The 17,254-nt window shown below is 49.2% G+C and overlaps 1 protein-coding gene across 3 annotated transcripts in view; it reads left to right on the forward strand.

Moving 5' to 3' along the window:
- LTBP2 (latent transforming growth factor beta binding protein 2) overlaps positions 1-17,254 on the forward strand; it is a 72,125-nt gene that overhangs the window by 14,986 nt on the left and 39,885 nt on the right. The window lies entirely within an intron of this gene.

Raw genomic sequence — 17,254 nt, forward strand, 5'->3', positions numbered from 1 at the left:
AGTACCTGCAGAAGGGTACATATATCTGAGGTGCTGTTAATCTGTGCTATAAGCGCTGGTATGAACAAAGCGATGATATTCAGAGGTGTCTCCTGGCAGACTCTAGCTGTTATTGAACCATTCATTCCGTATTTCTGTGCCATATTTCAGTGCCACCTTGGCAGATGCCTGTTTATTGGGTACAAAAACAAAGATGCAGCTGATGGAGGTTGCAGAGGCCCATGCAGGAGGTCCGAGGTGTCTGTTAAACTCAGGATGACAGTGGTGACATCAGCCGGTCATTTGGGTGAGGAAGAGCTTATGGTTTCAGCTCAGCTGCCTCAGATCAGTGCTGAGGTGCTCTTGTACCCAAGCTGCAACTCCTCCACGCTTTGGGTTTTGTGGAGTCCTGCTGGAGCTGTGGGTATTCTGCTGAGAAAGGCAGTAAAGGTGGGAAAGGTGCCTTTCTCTGCAAGCACTGCCAAGCACTGCTGATTTCTGACGGCTCAGTGGAGATGGAGAGGTGGGAATGGTGCCTGCTGCTATACAACAACCCACACATGGTGATTGGTTTTGGCTTTGTTTTGGTTGTTTTTTTTCCTAAATCATCTCTGCCGTTCCGTAAGGGTCCACGGCTACGGGAGCGAAGTGGGAAGTGTTAGGATGCACCACCCCTAAAGGCCCATGTCTTTCTTGCTGCTGCTTGCACAGTTGCTGGGCCAGAATTAGTGGTTTTGTTGGTAGCCGCCATAGCAGGGAACTTATATGTGGCTTCCAGCAGAAGTCCCTCAGTCATAGTCAAGAAAACATTACAGCAAATTCCAGGTGCCTAACCAGGAGATAACTTCCATTCTTCCTTCTGCTTTCTGAGCTGTTTTGACTTTCTCTGTCAGTGCCACTTAGAACTGCCTGAGGAGAGAACAATTTGGCCTTTGTTTTTCTCTGTTCCTGAAGTTGATTTTAACATGCCTGTTGCACCTAAAGTAGCTGTTGCCTTTCTGTCTCTTCTGAAGCAGAGGCAATTCGTGTGATGGAGACATTTCTAGACACTTACTTTCAGCCATCTACAATTTTGGAGGGGCTCAAATGACTGATGGGGAATTGACTGACACGAGGTAGTTCACTGAAGCTGGCATACCTCAGTGCCCAAATGAAAGATAATCTGATGGGAACCAAATTCAGCCAAGGCAGAGGTGATGCTGATGGGGAGAGGTGGCCAGGCCCCTGTCATCACTGCCCTGAGAGGGGCTTGGTGCCCGAGCAAGCACGCAGCCCTAGCACATGCCTGCAATCCCAGCCATCGCTGACGAGTTTCCCCACAGTGGTGACCTCCTCCTACCCCTGTGTGCCATGGTGTGTGGAGGGGCTGCAGGGGACGGAGAGCGGTGCCCTTCGAGATAGAGCACCTGTTGAAGGCTTTCCCAGTAAGGAACATGACCTCAGGCTCTGCACAGAGGACAGCGAGCTGTGCCCGCACTGGCAGAGCATTCCTGTCCGCACAGTCAGACGCGGTGTCTAGCAGTCACTGAGCTGGGATTGCTGAATGCCCAGCTGCCTGCGGTACCTTAAATCCTCTGGCGCTGTCCCAGGGAAATAGGACTCCATTAAGGACTGTGCCGTGCTTTTCCTCCTTCCCTCCCCATGGAAGCCATAGAATATTGCCTTATTCCACACTTCAGCGAGAGCATTTGACGTCCATCCTTTGCGATGGCCTCAAGTAGGACCCTGGGACACATCCACTACTGGCTACTTTCTCTACCCATCCTCAAGGGTTTGTCAAGGCTGCTGTGCATGTCTCCAAGGGGGATTTCTCACTGCCCCTTTGGGTACTGTGCTTCAAGCTGCTGCCTTTCCTGCCTGGGCATTGTGTAGCAGCCCTGCTTTGTAGGCTGGTGTGGGGCTATCTGTGCCCTGGAACTGGTCAGCATTGAAATGCCTCACTGCAGCCCCTGGGTATTTTCCCATAGAGTTCAGTTGCTTTGGTTTTGTCTGTGGCCTGTATAACATACTGCATGCAGCTAGCATGACCTAAAAGTCTTGTTGCTGTTAAATTGGTTCTTGCCCAAATATATTGAAGTGGTCCCTTCAGCCTGCCAACTTCTGGGTTAGCTGTGGAGCCTGTAAGAGTGAGCATCTGCAGCCAAAGTGCATTCTTGCTGTTAGCGCACCTAGCCATGCCCTCCCACTCCTTCCTGTGCACTGGCATTGGTCCTCATCTGGCCCTTGGCTGAGTTGGTTCAGTTAACACAGCAAAATTAAGGATAATTTTCTGCCACTCCATTGGGCTAAATTGGCTCATTGAAAAATCATGGGGACCAGGAGAATTGGGCAGAATTGCAAGGCTAGCAGTGAAGGGAAGGAGATGGGCAGACTCCCCTTTTGCAGGAAGCCACATATTAGATTGGTCATTTGTCTCATGAAAACATGCTCTTAGACTTGTCTGAACTTGGACCCTGCTTCATGCAGTTACAACACACAACCATAGAATCATAGAATAGTTTGGGTTGGAAAGGACCTTAAGATCATCTAGTTTCACCCGCCTGCCATGAGCAGGGTTACCTCCCACTAGACCATGTTACTCAAGGGCCTGTCCAGCCTGGCCTGTCATCTGTCTAACATCATCTATTTCTGTGCCACCACTAAAGTACTTTCTATGCTTCTGCATCAGGCTTTCTCCAAACAGTTGAACTGTAGCAGCAAAAGCAAGAAGCATATTGGCCTTCCCAGAGCTAGGCAGATCTTACTCATACGTGCTTGTATGAGGATAGATTTTTGGGCACTGCAAACTTAGGGTCACCTTCACTGGAGTTCAGTTTAGTGTCAAGTCTGAAGGGAACAGCTTCGGTTTTCCAGTCCTTGGTCTCCTGTATAAGGATGGGTTGTTCTGATTGGACGCTGACTTTTTCTAGTCAGTTCAGCATGATCCCACAGCAGCTGGCTTGCTTGTATCATTTGTTGATAAGAGGTAAAAGAAGCACTTGGGTGTCTTGGTGGATGGACGACACTGGTGGTTCCAGGTCAGTTGTTGTGAGAAGACTGTGAAACCCAGGATGAGCAACCAGTCCCCAACCTCCTTGCACATTCACATTGCTAACAAGGGGGAATTGAGCAAGAGTGGGAGCTTATAGACCTCTAAGCTTCATCTTGTTGCGGCAAGGCAGGAAAATGAATCCTCACATGGGTACATTTGCTTTCTCCTTTTGCTTATTTATGTGTATATTGGCTTTATTTGTGTTTGTATGGAGCTAGCAATCAGAAGCTCTAATGCAGTGGAACAGCTGTATGAAATGAAACAAAACCCATGAATCCTCCCCAGAGACCTGCTCTCTAAGTAGAGATGGGGTTGATTTTGGTTCAGTGAAGTTAGTCTTCAGAAAGAGTTAGGAGAGCAGCCTCCTGGGTTATTCAGGAGCTTCCTGGACCAAAATATTCCCCACTTGCCTGAGTGGGTAGGTCTGCTTTAAAATGTTTTCACTTTCTCAGCTAGTTGAACTTGCTGCTTATAATGACTGCCTCTTCACTGTGGAGAGTAGCTTGATCTGCAGGTAGGAAGTCTTTTGGAGTCTGGAGAAGCCTATAAAGCCTTGGTGAAGAGCATGACTAGGCAGTGCCTGTCTCCATGGCCCTGTTTCTGGTACATACGCTCAGGCTCTCCAGAGCTCACTTACACCTGGAAGCAGAAGCTGTGGTGCCTTCTGTGGCTTCCCTGCTGGGAGAGCCCAGGAAGCGTGCCTGACAGCAGAAGGTTAAGTGACTGTCAGTCTTCTGCCCTCAGCCTTGGTGAGGAGTAGCAGCACCTTGACAGTAGGGTTGTACTTGTCATACACAACTGGTGTACCAGTTGCGATTGAGAGGTTTTTTAACCTGGCAGGTGTGGAGGTTAGGAAATGGATATGTGGTCATTTGCAATGTAGCTGTCATAGATCCATTTCTGGGCATGCTGGCAGTCCCGGGAGGATGTGGATGTGGGCATCAGCCAGAGTGTTGCCCAGCCAGAGTGTACAACAGCTGTGCTGAGCACAGGTGTCGGTGCTGCGCTGTTACACATAGCCAGTAGTGCCTCTGGAGAGCTGCTGGGGAAGAATCACTGCATCCTTGCCTTGCCCTTATGGTGCTCACCGTCTCTTCCTGAGACTGAAGAGGGCGGCATACCCAGCCTTACCTGAGGTCAGCATTGCCCAGGGCAAGACATGGCTAGGAGAAGGGTATCTCTGAGTTTACTTTGATTGCAGCAGAGGTGAAGATGCTCAGACTTATCCCTTGAAACACAGGCTAATGAGTACCACTTCCCAAGTTCCTTCAGCAGGCCATGGTTCAGCGGAAGTTTAGAGTTGGGTGTCTGAGGGAGCCTGTGGGGCCTTGTTAGCTGCTGCAGAAGCTGGAGGCCCCTGCACTATGCTGTTTGGAACAGGGAGTGCTCTGGAGAGTAAAATCCTGGGGGTGTTAGAGGCCCTTCCGGCATGGACTAGCTGCAGATCCTTCCTCCTCTTGATCTCAGCCTGAATCTCTGCCCGGAGAAGCAAAACCCCGACGATGATTGTGCAGGTGGGGCTGCATCTCCGTCCAGAAGCCGAGCTAAATGGAAACAGCTTTGTTTTCCTAAGGCTGGAGTATCAGCAGAATTCCTGTTTATTTAGCAGAGTGGAAAAGGTTTGTGCCCCTGCCCCTCACCATCAGGATGGACAGCCACTGCCTTTGATTCCAGGCAGCATGAGAGGAGGGTCCTGCCACTGCCACCCGGCAAAGAGCCCCCCTGCAGGAGTGCCACACGTACATCTGTAACTGGCATTGAGACAAGGGAGCTGTGCTGCCCAGATGGGGTGTGTGTCCTGGGAAGCAAGGCACCCTTCTTCTTCACAGAAAAGAAACAATGACTGAGACCTGCAAAGCATTTTCCTGGTAACCCAGGCAAGGGAAAAGGATATAGCTGTGGTATAAGGTGCTGAGACACTGTGCAGACAGCTTAATGCAGCTAAGGTCTTGAGGGCAGGGAGCTTCCTCTGAGAGGGCTCTGTTTAGGCAAGGCAGTTCCTGGGAGTTGCCTGGTGTTTGCAGGATGGAAAAGGAAGAGGCTGAGTTGCAACATGCCTGCCCCATGGACTCCTGATCTCAAGAGACTCCTCTTCAGCACCCTAGAAGAGACATCTCCTCCCTTCCTGATGAGAGGAAGGGCTATATACAGCCCTTGAGGAGTTGCGGCAAGAGCTCCTGGCCTGGAGACACCAGGAACCACATGCCAGCAGGCAGGCTCTGCCAAAATGTCTGTTCTCTCTTCTGGAAGTGAAGGATGAGAACAGCAGGGAGCAAGCAGAAGGCAGGATCTTGGGTGTGTGGCAGAGGCTGCTAGATGAAGAGAGTGTATTTCCCCCCTTTTGAAAATGGGCTGAAGCCAGGTTCCATTCTGGTGGCAGACAGATGGCTAGCACAGTCCTTTGCAGAGGAGAACGGGGCCCATGAGTGAACATAAAGGTCTCCATCCTGAGGTGGCCACCAAAAACATGACACTGAGAACTGTCTTGGCAAAATCACCTTAATCAGCTTGTCACTGAGGACTAGTAAGTGAAATCAAAGTTCATTGCGAGATCACTTGATTTTTAAACATGCTGCTCCAAACAGACGGATTTGCCTTAATTGTTAAAGCAGGATCTGGAGTCTTCTGTCTTGCCAGCTTTGAACTTTTCCATATTCATGAGAAAAGGGGGAGATTTTTACTGCCTTACTTGTGTTGCTGCTGACTGTCCAGGACTATTTGTCCAGGGTGTGCATAGTACTAGGAGGGGGTCTATACTAGCCACATACCTACTGAACACACCTCCTGTTCTTCTGCTCACAACTGTTGCTCACTTTACACTTATGAAGGTTACAATTCACTACTACCCAAATAGCAGAGAAAATAAAAGCTGAGCCTGGCTGAGAAGCACCCCCCAGCCTAAGTGCGTTCCCATGGCGTAGACTGTGTCAGGTTTCCTACTTTGTTTGGGATAGAACCAGCCCAGAAAATCCTTAGCGTGTGATGTTAAATTCCTGGGGTAAACCGCTGGTGCCAGCCTTGCCTCTGCTACTGCGGGGTCTTTATGCTTGTTACCTGAATGATGGATTTCCCCGGTGCAGATAAGCCCTAATTGCAGCATTCTAAGGTGCTTCCCTTTGGCAATATAGTTTTCACAAGGTGGCCAAGCATTTGCGTTCCTTGATCCAGAGCCAGCTTTCAGTGGATATCTGAGCCCTGGTTAAAAAGTTGAAACTAAAAATCTAGTGCCAGGCCATGTGAGAATATGTGAGAAGAGATTCCACTCAGGGCAATGAGATCTCCATAAGCTCCAGATCCCAGCCCCTCTCCTACTTTGACACAGTTGAAAGCCCTTGGCAAGCTGGCTGGGAAGCCTAAAGGAAAAACTCAAGGTACCCAAGAGGGGCATAAATGTCATTTTTCTTATATAAAATACTTCTGTTTTTAAATTACATGATAGACCTTCTCTAGCCTGGCACCAGATACAGTTGCTCTACTTTTTAGTGTTTTAAAGCTGTCAGCACCATTCGGGTTTATGTGTTTTATGTATTTACTTTCTAGGGGGTTGTGTACACTTCAGAGCAGTAAGAGGATAGCTGGCTTTTCAGGCTCCTTTTAAATTCCAAATATGGTCTTTACATTAGGCTTGGTTCTTCTGCACCTCCTTGGGAGCCATTCCTATAGTTCAATTGAGCCTCTAGTATTTGGGAGAAAATGTTCAAATGCACTATCCTTTCTAACTGAAAGAAAAATGCTACTGTTGGCATAGTCTGATACTACCTGCAAGAGAGCAGGGTGCAGGGCAAATGCATTGTACATGTGGTAGGTTAGGTAGTACAGAAAATCCAGTTTATAGCCTATTTTATATACTATACATCTATCATTTGAGACATTTATGACAATACAATTTATAAAGCAGTTTTGTAAAAAAGAATGATGTTAGGAGAGTGCTAAGGCCACATGATCAAATGCTGGAGAGATTTTCCCGCATGCCTGAATTAGGATTGTCATCCAGCCTGCTTTCAGCTCCCTTGTGCGTATGGATTATGCTGCGGTTTCTCACACCTGACTGTATGCTGCCTTATTTGGTTTAAGCTGGTACTAGAACAAAATCAAAGCTGTTCTCTTTGGTTTCGAGTGTTTCCCATAAATCACCAAGTGCTGGCAAGACAAAAGGGGTGAATTGAGGCTGATCTGAAACGATTGAAATGGAGATGCAGAAGTCCCCATATAATAGATGCTTTTTTTCCTTTCCTTTCTTCAGAAGCATCCTGAGAAAAGCTGCCCTGAGTCCTTGGTGCTGGATGGGATTGGTACCCAGCTCTCCGTACCACCTCATTTTTGTCTCACTTGCATGGTGACTCTCTTCAGGGACGTGCAGAAATTAAACATATAGGCAGGAATTAAGAAGAGATTCAAGCTGGAAAAATATCTGTTACAGCTGAAGGGAAACACTTCTCCATGGGAGGAAGAAATCTGGAAGAAGGAGAGGCTGAGATTTTGCAGAGTAGGAATGAACAGCAAGTTAGGCACCAGAGAGTAATGCAGCTCGGCTGCAGTAGGACCTTTGAGGCAAAAGACCTGAGTCTCATGGGTTTTTTCCTCTTCACCCTGGGGTCCTGCACCGAGTCGACGTATTCCTTATTGCCAGAAAAGATCTTGACAAATTGGAAGGAATTCTGAGAACTACAAAAAGAGGGAGGGAGGGAGCTGAGGGGAATGGTTAACAGACCCACATCTGCAAAACTGAGCCAAACACTGGCCTTGAAGAATGGAGAGCATACTTGGAGGCTGAGGCTATCTGGAGGGGGCAGACAGGGTGTATTAGGTTGCCTGTAGCCTTGGCAGGGTGGCCATGCTAATTTTTCAGCTACGAGTCTTTCTACAACAGTGAAGTGCCAAACTCTTCCAGGGGTGTAATGACAGGTTAATAACAACACTGGAGCTCTGCCTTCTCCATTGCTTTGGAGCTGCACTGCTGAGGAGCTGGGGCCCAGGAGCTGCCAAGGCAGGCCTTTCTGCCTGCTCCAGACCGCTTCCCACTGGGGATGCCATGAAACCTGCTTCCTCCCTTGCTGATCCTTGGTGTGGATATTGAAGGTCACGTGGGAGAGGTGCGAGAGCAGATTCATGGTCATGGTACTCCTGGTGCACTGGCTTTGCTATCAGGCATCATGCATGTGTGGCCAGGAGCACTCCTGGTCCCTACCCAGGCTCTACTCTTATGGCTAGTGAGCAACTGGAGCGATGGAGGCAGTGCAGAACAGTAGAGCATAGAAATCACCGGGATGCTCATTGATCCCCAACAGGGCTGAGACTTCGAGAGCAAGCAGAAAAATGTCACATCCCAACACAGCTCTCATGGCTTGAGTGTGGGTGAGGAAATCCTGCATGTGGCTGGAGATGGAGAGATGTGACCTAGCTACATCAAGCCAATAGATCCAAAGGCCAAGTCCTGCTGGTGTTCAACAATTCTTTTAGCTTAAGATATGTCTTAGATCCACAGTGTTCCCAGGGTGAGTGGGAGACCTCCCAGCACGTCCTGCTGTAGATGAAAAGCCTTCCCTTCTCCAGATGAGAGGACTACACGCATCTCCTTTCCACCCTGTTGTTCTTGTGCCCTCTGTGTGTGTCTGCAGCCGCAAGCTCTTCACCTCATTCACACGCCTGGGATGAGAGAGGCTTGCCTGCCCTCTCAGTCTCCCGTGTAAAGCAGGGGGCAGGCAGCTGCCTCCCCCCACTCCCCAGGGTGCATGTGGGTGTGAGGATGAATAGGCTGAAGTGTTTTTTCAGGGCTTTGAAGCTCGCAGCCTGGTGGAGGGTGTGTTTCTAGTCAACAAGATGGAGATGAAACAAGAGTGCTTGTTTTCTCTCTACTGTACAGGGCAGACGAGTGACCTCCCTGCAGCTGGCAGGGAGGTTTTCAGTGGCTGATGCCTCTGCAGCAGGTTTCATTAGACAGGGACTGGGTCCTCAGCTCACAGTTGTGTCTTGTGGAGACACAGGGCTCCTTGGGCTGGGGAGCTGGGTATGCCTGTGGGCACAAGGGCAGGTTGATGTGCTGTCCTCATCTCTTGTGTGCCTCTGCGCTAAATACAGATCCTTCCCCTGCCAGGCAGGACCCTGCTGCTCACTGTGCTGTGGAGCACAGGGAAGAGGAGAGGGGCAGCAGTGGCATTGCCGTGGCTGGTAGTGGTGGCTGAACTCTGTGGGATGGTTACATTGCACAGTGGACATCCCAGCTCTCCAACTGTGCCAGCATCTTACACCTGGTTTTGGAACAGGGTAAAAGCTGTGGCTGTAGGTTAATATCTCCAGTAAGGTGGTGGCACTGATGGAGACCCTCATGTGGTGGCAGCTGTTAAGATACATCTGAAAGGGTCTCTTCTCACCAAGGCATGAGCACAGCTGTATGACTGTGTCTGCCAGCAGTGCTGCGGCTGCTGATTGTGCTGCTGAACACCATCCCCTGCAAGCAGTCAGGGGAGCCAACCAGAGCAGTATTCTCACTGCTTCAGCCCAAAGGAGCATGCATCTGTGCTGGGGAGAGGAGGGCTACACAGTCACCCATCTCGCCTGCTACTCTCTGCACACAACACAGGCCAGCCTGGGTGGTTCTGCCAGGGGGTGGAAGCTCTCCTGGCCTCCCTCTAAATTCCTGGTTTAGCATATGGAGTGTGCAGAGTTTGGCCCAGATGTGGCATTTGTAATTGAGTAGCCTGGCTTGGTTCTTCTGCTTGCTTCACTGGAATCTCAGAGAGGTTGTAGGCTACATTTTGATTTTCCTGGGAGGCACCGGCCTGCATTTGAGCTCTGGAGACAGGCAGATTGCAAACAGCTCTTCATCATGCTTGCCATTTGGAAATCACAGTTCTGGACAGTTTATGGGTTAGCACTAGGGTCTGACAGATCCAGCCAGGGGCATGATCTGCTGCTCCTGGTGACAACCCATGTCATTGCCTTGCACAGGACATGTTTCTGCAGCTTTGCTGGGCCAGGCAGGTGCTGTTCCCATGCTTGGAGAGCTGGACTTCTTCCAGGGAGTCAGTTGCTCGCTCCCTAATACAAGAAAGCAAAGAAGAGCACTCCCAGAGTGGCGGGTGGCATGAAGGGCATTCAATGTCAGCAAAGAGCTGTGTGGGGATGTGTGAGCACCACTTTGGCTAAGAAGCAAATTAGATCCTCAGAGACTGGTTGAAAAGAACCTGTTAGCTGTCTGTGTGCTTAGAGAGGGTCACTTATGCAGTGTCTGGCAACTCCTGAGCAGATAAAAATAGAGTTCACAGCCCATCTCCTTCTCCCTCTTTGTTCTGATGCACTACATGGCAGGCTGGGAGCCAGCTCGGGTGTCCCTACAGCACCAGCATTGTGTTGGGGGCCAGCAGAAGAAAGATCCCAGGGAGGTGGTGATGGTGGGACTGAGCTTGGTGGCATGGGGCAGACATTCAGTGACTTTACTGTGCCACAGACTTGCACTTCTGTTGCTGCAGTTTGTAGTGATAGACCCAGAGAAACCTCAGCCAGCCACTGGCATGTATGTCAGGCGGAACAGGGAGAAGTTACCACTGCAAGATGGCATAGGAGAGAGCCCAAACTGAGAGCCGTGTGGGCTCTGTGACAAGCCATGTGCTAGCTGTGGCAAGGGATAGTGGTGCTGGGCTGACACGGCTCCTGGGCATGTGCCAGCAGCACTGTGTGCATGTGGGGCAGGGAGCCTGACACGCTATGTCCTGTCTGTGCAGCCCCACTTTGGCAGTGCTTTCTGTGCCCAAGGCAAGGGGTGTTGTCAGTGGCACCTCTGCCTGCTGGTGCTCCCCAGGTCTTGCAGTGAAGGAAGGATCTGGATGACTCCCTTCCTGCTTGCCCCATGACCTGACTGTTTGAGCTGTGCCTGTGGCACTGCGAGGTGAATGTGCAAAGAGACACCTTGGCAGATGAGCTCTGTTATGATAAGCAGTAGGGTTGCCACTCGCCTTAATGTCCCTGTGATGGTCCAGGTGTCTGGTGTCTCATTTGGCGTGAGATCTGGCTGCAGATGAACTGGGCATGAAGGCACCCAATGGTCATTCCTGTGACCTTCATGGTACACAGGTCCTGCTTGGCCCAGCTGGGAAGGTCTCCTGCCCGGAAGAGGTAGGTGACCCCTTCTTCTGGGCAGGACAGCTTCCCTTGCCTTCCACCAAACTCTGGAGAGCAGGGCTTTGGACTTTCTTGTGTCCCTGACTTGCATGGAGGGTACCAGGGCTAAAGGCAGCTACAGGAGAGACAGTGGGAAGCCCGAAGCAGGCAGGTTTCAGAGCTATGTCTGCTCCTCAAGGGGATGATAAACTGAGACAGGAATTATGGGCATATTGTGGGTGGGCTTGAAGTCAGGTGCCTTGTATGGTGCGGTTTCCCCCTTCCTCCCCGAGTCCTGACAGAGCTGTCATCCTTGTCAGCATGTTTGTGAGCTAATTGATAATAAACTTGATTGCTGTCTAAGCTATGCCTCTTTTGTGCTCCGGGGCCCGCAGGCTGAGCCATGAATCCTGTCTGCCTGCTGAGGAACCTGTGCAGAGTCCAAGAAAGGGGAAGTTTCTGGTCTGCGGTCAATTTGCTGCTTCCAAGGCTGGCTGCTTCTCTCTCCCCTGTAGACACAGACTCTGGTGTTGAGGCTGCCCATTCTTCTGTGATGCTTTAGTGGAAAATCAACAACTGCCGAGCATTACACAGGGGGAAGTGAATCACTGATTTTGGTCCCAGTGGCCCCAAGTGGAGAGGGCGTCTCGCCAAAGGGACAGGCAGACGGACAAGACAGACACCGAGTGCATTGTTCGGCGTTTAAAAACCAGGGGAGAACCCGCCTGTTGTCCTGGCTGGTTATCAGGGCTGAGCATGACTCAGCCCCTGTCCTGGCTGAGCCCTCCCCTTGGAGCTGCGTGCGCAGGCGGAGGGTGGAGGAGCTGGGGTGGCCTTACCCCATGCTGCAGCAGCTCCCCTCCGTGGGACCCTGCTCCCAGCCCCACTGCCTCTCCGGGTGGCTGGAGGCAGCAGTTTCATCCCAGGCATCCCACTGGTTATGTTTGGAGAAATGGAGCTTGTTGAGTTCAGGCCTTGGGATGGAGGTGTCTGAACTCTCGGAAGATGGTTTCTTTTCTGAGGGCTGCTCATTTCAGCTTCATTTTGGACAGTGCTGTCCCGCTCAGTTACTGCCCTCATGGGAATTACTCCTTAGGTCTCCGTGGTCTTTGTCATCTCTTCCTCACGCTCAATGGGGCACAGATTTGTTTCCAGCTGCAAAAGTTACTCTGCAATCCTCATCTGACCAGCCCTTGCTTACCTAGGGTTAGCACCCCTCTCCGCTGACCACACTGTCCAGGATTCACTGCCTCCACAGTGCCTCAGGCCATCCACCCTGTTATGGTCAGTCAGGCTTTGGCTGAGGAGACGGTGAGGCAGGCTGGATGAAAACCCAGTAATGCTCCTGTGGCACTTGGCTCTGCATTTCCTTTGCACAAACACAAAAACCACTGTTTCCCAGCTCACTGGCGATCTGGCCAAAGTCAACAGTTGGATGAAGAGCAGTTCATAGAAGCTAAATCCAGGAAAGACTGAGGTGTTGCTGCTGAGGGAGAGAAGTGCTTTGAAGAGTTTGCCACCTTTGCCTCCAGCCACAAGGAGCGTGCCTGGCCTTAGGTCACTAAGAGAAGCCACAGCTGTGTACCTGCCTGGATTCCATGAGCTTTTGCTTACCCAGAGAACTATAGATCACAAAAAGTGATCAGAGATTGAAAAAAATGCTTTCTATATACAGTGGGTTAGAAAAACAGTACTGTTTTGTGTACCACATGGTCTCTGTGGTTTAGACTTAGTTACTGTGATTCTGTGTACCTAGTCCTGAAACTGCAGGCTTAAAAAAAACATGTGGTTGATTCAGAAACCAGAGGTCCTCACATTCAGCTGTGCAGTTGCTGGAAGCCTGCCAGCTTGGTCTTCTGCCTGCTGCCCTCAGCAGGGTGAGAGGTAGCTCTCACCTCCTCTGGGCAAGGAACAGAGACCTTGCAGGTTCAGCTGGGACTGGGCAGGAGACCCGTCGTATACAGGGAATACAACACTTTTGTACCTCTTCTTGCCTCCTGTCTCTAAAGTAAATATAGAGCAGAGTGCAACCTGTAACCAAACTGATTTAGAATAAAGTGTTTGTACACAGACAGAGGTGCAGTGGCAGGTGTGGATGTCCTTGCTAGATGCCATACAGGTGTCATTTGGATCCTGCAGGGGTGTATACCACTAGAATATAAGGGACCAGGTCTCCCTCGGTTCTCCTAGCATGTCTTACGGGTTTATGAGGAGTCCAGGTCCTTGACCCGCACCTCAGAAGAGGGCAGCTACAAGTGCTTGTTGGGTAGTTATCTACTGCTGCAGGTACAGGTCAGTCTGTCTGCACAGCTCCATTCCATCTCGAGTATCTGTTAATTTTGATTAGCATGTCATATGTATAGGAGTGAAACTTTCCATGTGCTGGTGATGGAGGTCTCTCAGCCAGTGACCTTTCAGACACCAGTCTGGTACAGATCCGCAGGAGCACATACATCCATTCTCCTGGAAGGAGAATGCTGCTCCCTCCACCTCCTTGACCAGTGTTCTTCCTGTGGCTGCTGCCACTGTTAGCCTGACACCGCAGAGGTGAGTGCCCCAGCACAGCCCAGAAGGAGAGGTGTCCTAGAAGTCTGCATGCTGGTTTTGCCCCACAGGCTATGCTTGACATGGAGAAAGCTGTCAGCAGCTCTGACAGCTGAGGAACAGAGAAACCAGCTGCTTGACACGTGGTTGCTATAGAGGAAGAGACCACTGCCTCTTTGCAGAGATCTGTGCTGCCATGTGCCTGGCTGAAAGTGTGGAAGTGAGTAATGCTGTGCTGAGGGAGTCTAAGGCTGAGTAAATGTGAAGCCCTGGGACTTCAGCTGTCCTGCAACATAGTGCTTGAGGTATCAACCTCCTCTGTCCCTTCAGTGCCTCTTTTTTGAGCAGTGAAGGTACAGAAAGTTCTCCAGTCTGCTCATTTGGAGCCACCACATCTATTTTCCATCCTCACTCTTACCCCGAGGACAACCACACCAGTGAGAGAACTTGTGGCAAGGAAGATCTCTGGGAACTGAGCAAACTCCAGCCAAACATATTAAGATCCACCAAATGGTTAGGGGTTGCTAGTGCCTTCCGGCTAGGTCTGTGCTGATGTGGTGAGCTCAGGTTAAATTCCTGAGACCCTCCTAGCAAGCCAGTCGCCTTCTGCCCAGCGGAGACTAATGCTGAAGGTTTGGAAGGGAAAAGCTATGTTTTGTATTCCCTAACCATGAGCCAGCTGCTTGGCGTGACTTGGGGATGGATTGGGGCTGGCAAACTGAGATGGAAAGATGCTTTTGCCATTGTGGCCTGGGGTAGGATGGTGTTACTCAACTCAGTCCACAAATCCCAGAGCTCATCTGCCTCGAATAGAACCAAATAAACAAATTAATTCAAAGCAAATCTGCCTCCCCCCACTGCGGCACACACTGGGATGCTTTGCCAACAGGATCCCAGTAGGATGTCTCTTCCTCAAGTGTTGCATGCTATGGAGTAATGTTCCTCCACCATTTTTCCTTTGTGAAGTTGGCACTGCCCCTCACAGTAAGTGCATATAATCCTTTCTATATATATTTCTTGGTAACTGAAATGCTAATCATTATTTTATTTAAAGTTCTTCATACATTGGTTGTTTTTCGTTTTTTTTTCTTTTACAAAATCTTATGATCCTGGGAATGACAGGAACTGTACCTAAAGCCAAGTTGTGTAATTCCTTCAGGCAGGCAATTATTAGTGCCCAGCCAGGCCCTGTTACTTGCATGTAGCATGTTCCCTTCCTCAAGGATGAGTAGGATGTGGATATTTTCAGGCACAGGAGCTGATATTTCTCTGTCTTATGCCATTGGTCATCTTTACACAGCAACTCTTCAGAACTTGGGGCTGAAGTTGCCCTCAAGTAACCAGCACTAGGACAGTGAAAATTGCTGGGCTAGGGAACTCTTAGTTCTTTTCCTTGGGTGCTTCTGCATATGCAGTAAAAGCTTTGAGCCTCAGCCACACTCGCTCATAGGACTATGCTTGGGGTCTGTCATCAGAGAGCAAATGTGCCTGAGCTTCCAGGTCTTGGTAGCTCTCACCTAGCCTCCGCAGAGCTCCATACAGCTTTTGCTTTGTCACTTACAAAACCAGGAGTAGCAAAATAGGTAAAAAAGCAGTAGGTGACAGGCTCCAGAAGTTCCTTCGCTGGCAGCAGGGTTGAATTAGTAGCTCAGCAATGTGTGGGCAGGTCGTGCCTGGCTCCTATGGTCATCAGGAGTAGGTGGTATTCTGCAGAATCTCAGGAGAGCTTCCGAAAGAGGCTGATAGGGACTAAGGTAGGGCTGATGTAAAATGCATTTCTCTGCAATCATTCTGGTTAGTTCTTGCTTGTCATTGAAAAACAAGAGCTGTTTGCTGTCCTCATCCTAGTTTACATCTTGATTTTAACAAGACAACAAAGATTTTTATCAGCAGGCAATAATTTTGTGAACCATCTGTGCTCTTTGACCAATCCCACTTGCTGTGTCTGCATCCCTGAATGACCTGTAGCCAGGCTCCAGACAGCATATGGACCTTCAGCCTGCAAAGCTGGGTGTCTGTCTAGCAGCATGGTTACCTGTGCAACTTAGCTTCTTCTCAGGACTCTTGTTCGTGCCTCCTTGCAGCAGCTCAGCCCTCATTTTCAGGGTTTTCCGATGTTACAAACAATTAGGTAATGAGTATCTGCACCAGGGACTTTTTTCTCTGGGATAAAACCATTCATTCTTGGATTCATACAGATCAAAGCCAGAAACAATCAATAGATCAACAGATACCTAAAATCACCTCCGGGACAGCACAGATTATGCATCTTTATTTAGTTACATTTGCACTATTGCAGTGATATCTCCCAGTGGCACATTTTCCTCTCCTGAAGCAATTGTATGGGGACTAGAGGAATCCAGTACTTGGGGTGACGTTGCAGAAGGGAAACAGCTCTACTGCTGCATGTGGGCATGATTTGTAGTAGGGAATCATTTGGCTTTGTTTTGCAGATGTTGTTTCATAGTTTGCTTTTCTTGGTTAGATTACAAGGCTCTTTACACCTGGTGTTTTGTTCTTGTGGAGAAACCTGTGCCCTGTAATCAGAGCACCTCTTCATCTTCTCTTCACTAAATTGAAGAGATGGAGTACTTCAGGTTTCTTACAGAAAGGCATTTCACCACGCCTCCAGTTATTTTTGTCATGTTTTTTCCATATCCTCTCTAGTTTTCAACATCCCTTAGAAGATGTGACATACTTCACATCAGAGCTAGATGTGATATTTTAACATACATACACCCTGCTGGGATGAGGATGTGTAGGGAGGCAAAAATACCATCCTGTTCCTGCAGTGTTCCACTGCCCTGATGTCAGGGCATTGAACTGACAGTTAATACTTAATTGCTTATCATTACCCCAGAAATCTTCTCATAATTGCTGTTTTCCAGGATTGTCTCCTATCTGCAGCTGCCGCCTGCATTCATTCTTCATAGAAGTGTAATTCTTCATTTAGCTTCATTAAAACCCCATATTGCTTGGATGGATTTGCCCTCCACAGTGATCCAAACTGCTCTGTGTGATTGCTCTGTTCTCATCATGATACACCACATTGCAGATCTGTGTGTCAGCAGCACACATTATCAATGTCAATCGTATGTTTATTTCGAAATAAAAATATTTATTTCCAGATGAAATCCTTGAATCCTGCCAGGCCTCGTACTATTCATCCTGGAACCCATCTAATTCCCTCCCCAGTGACAACTGCATCTTGTGTTCTGTCACACAGCCAGTTTGTTATTCATTTCACATGTGCCTGATTGACATTGTACTACCCTGTTTATTGTTTTTTATTGAATAGCATGGGCTCTCAGACTGTCGGTGTGCATGTATGTAATTTCTATCAAGTTATGAAAATAGACTCCTTTGACAAGAGTGGTTCTGCATAAACCCCATTGATTTGACCTCACTTCTATTCTTTCCTTTAGTTCCCAAATTATTGACCTGTGCGTCATCTTTTCCGTTGCGTTGTGCAGGGCTGATTTCAGGCTGGCTGGCTGACAGTTACCTTGTGTATTGTATTTGACCTGTTTGAATACCAGCACAGCACTAGTTCCCTTTCCATCTCCCCACATCTTATTGGTATTCCAAGCCAGGAATGTCAGT

Source organism: Pezoporus wallicus, unplaced genomic scaffold (genome assembly GCF_028554395.1).
Source record: "Pezoporus wallicus isolate ANWC-B61680 ecotype Strahan unplaced genomic scaffold, APGP_CSIRO_Pwel_v1 contig_3486, whole genome shotgun sequence".
Taxonomy (NCBI): domain Eukaryota; kingdom Metazoa; phylum Chordata; class Aves; order Psittaciformes; family Psittacidae; genus Pezoporus; species Pezoporus wallicus.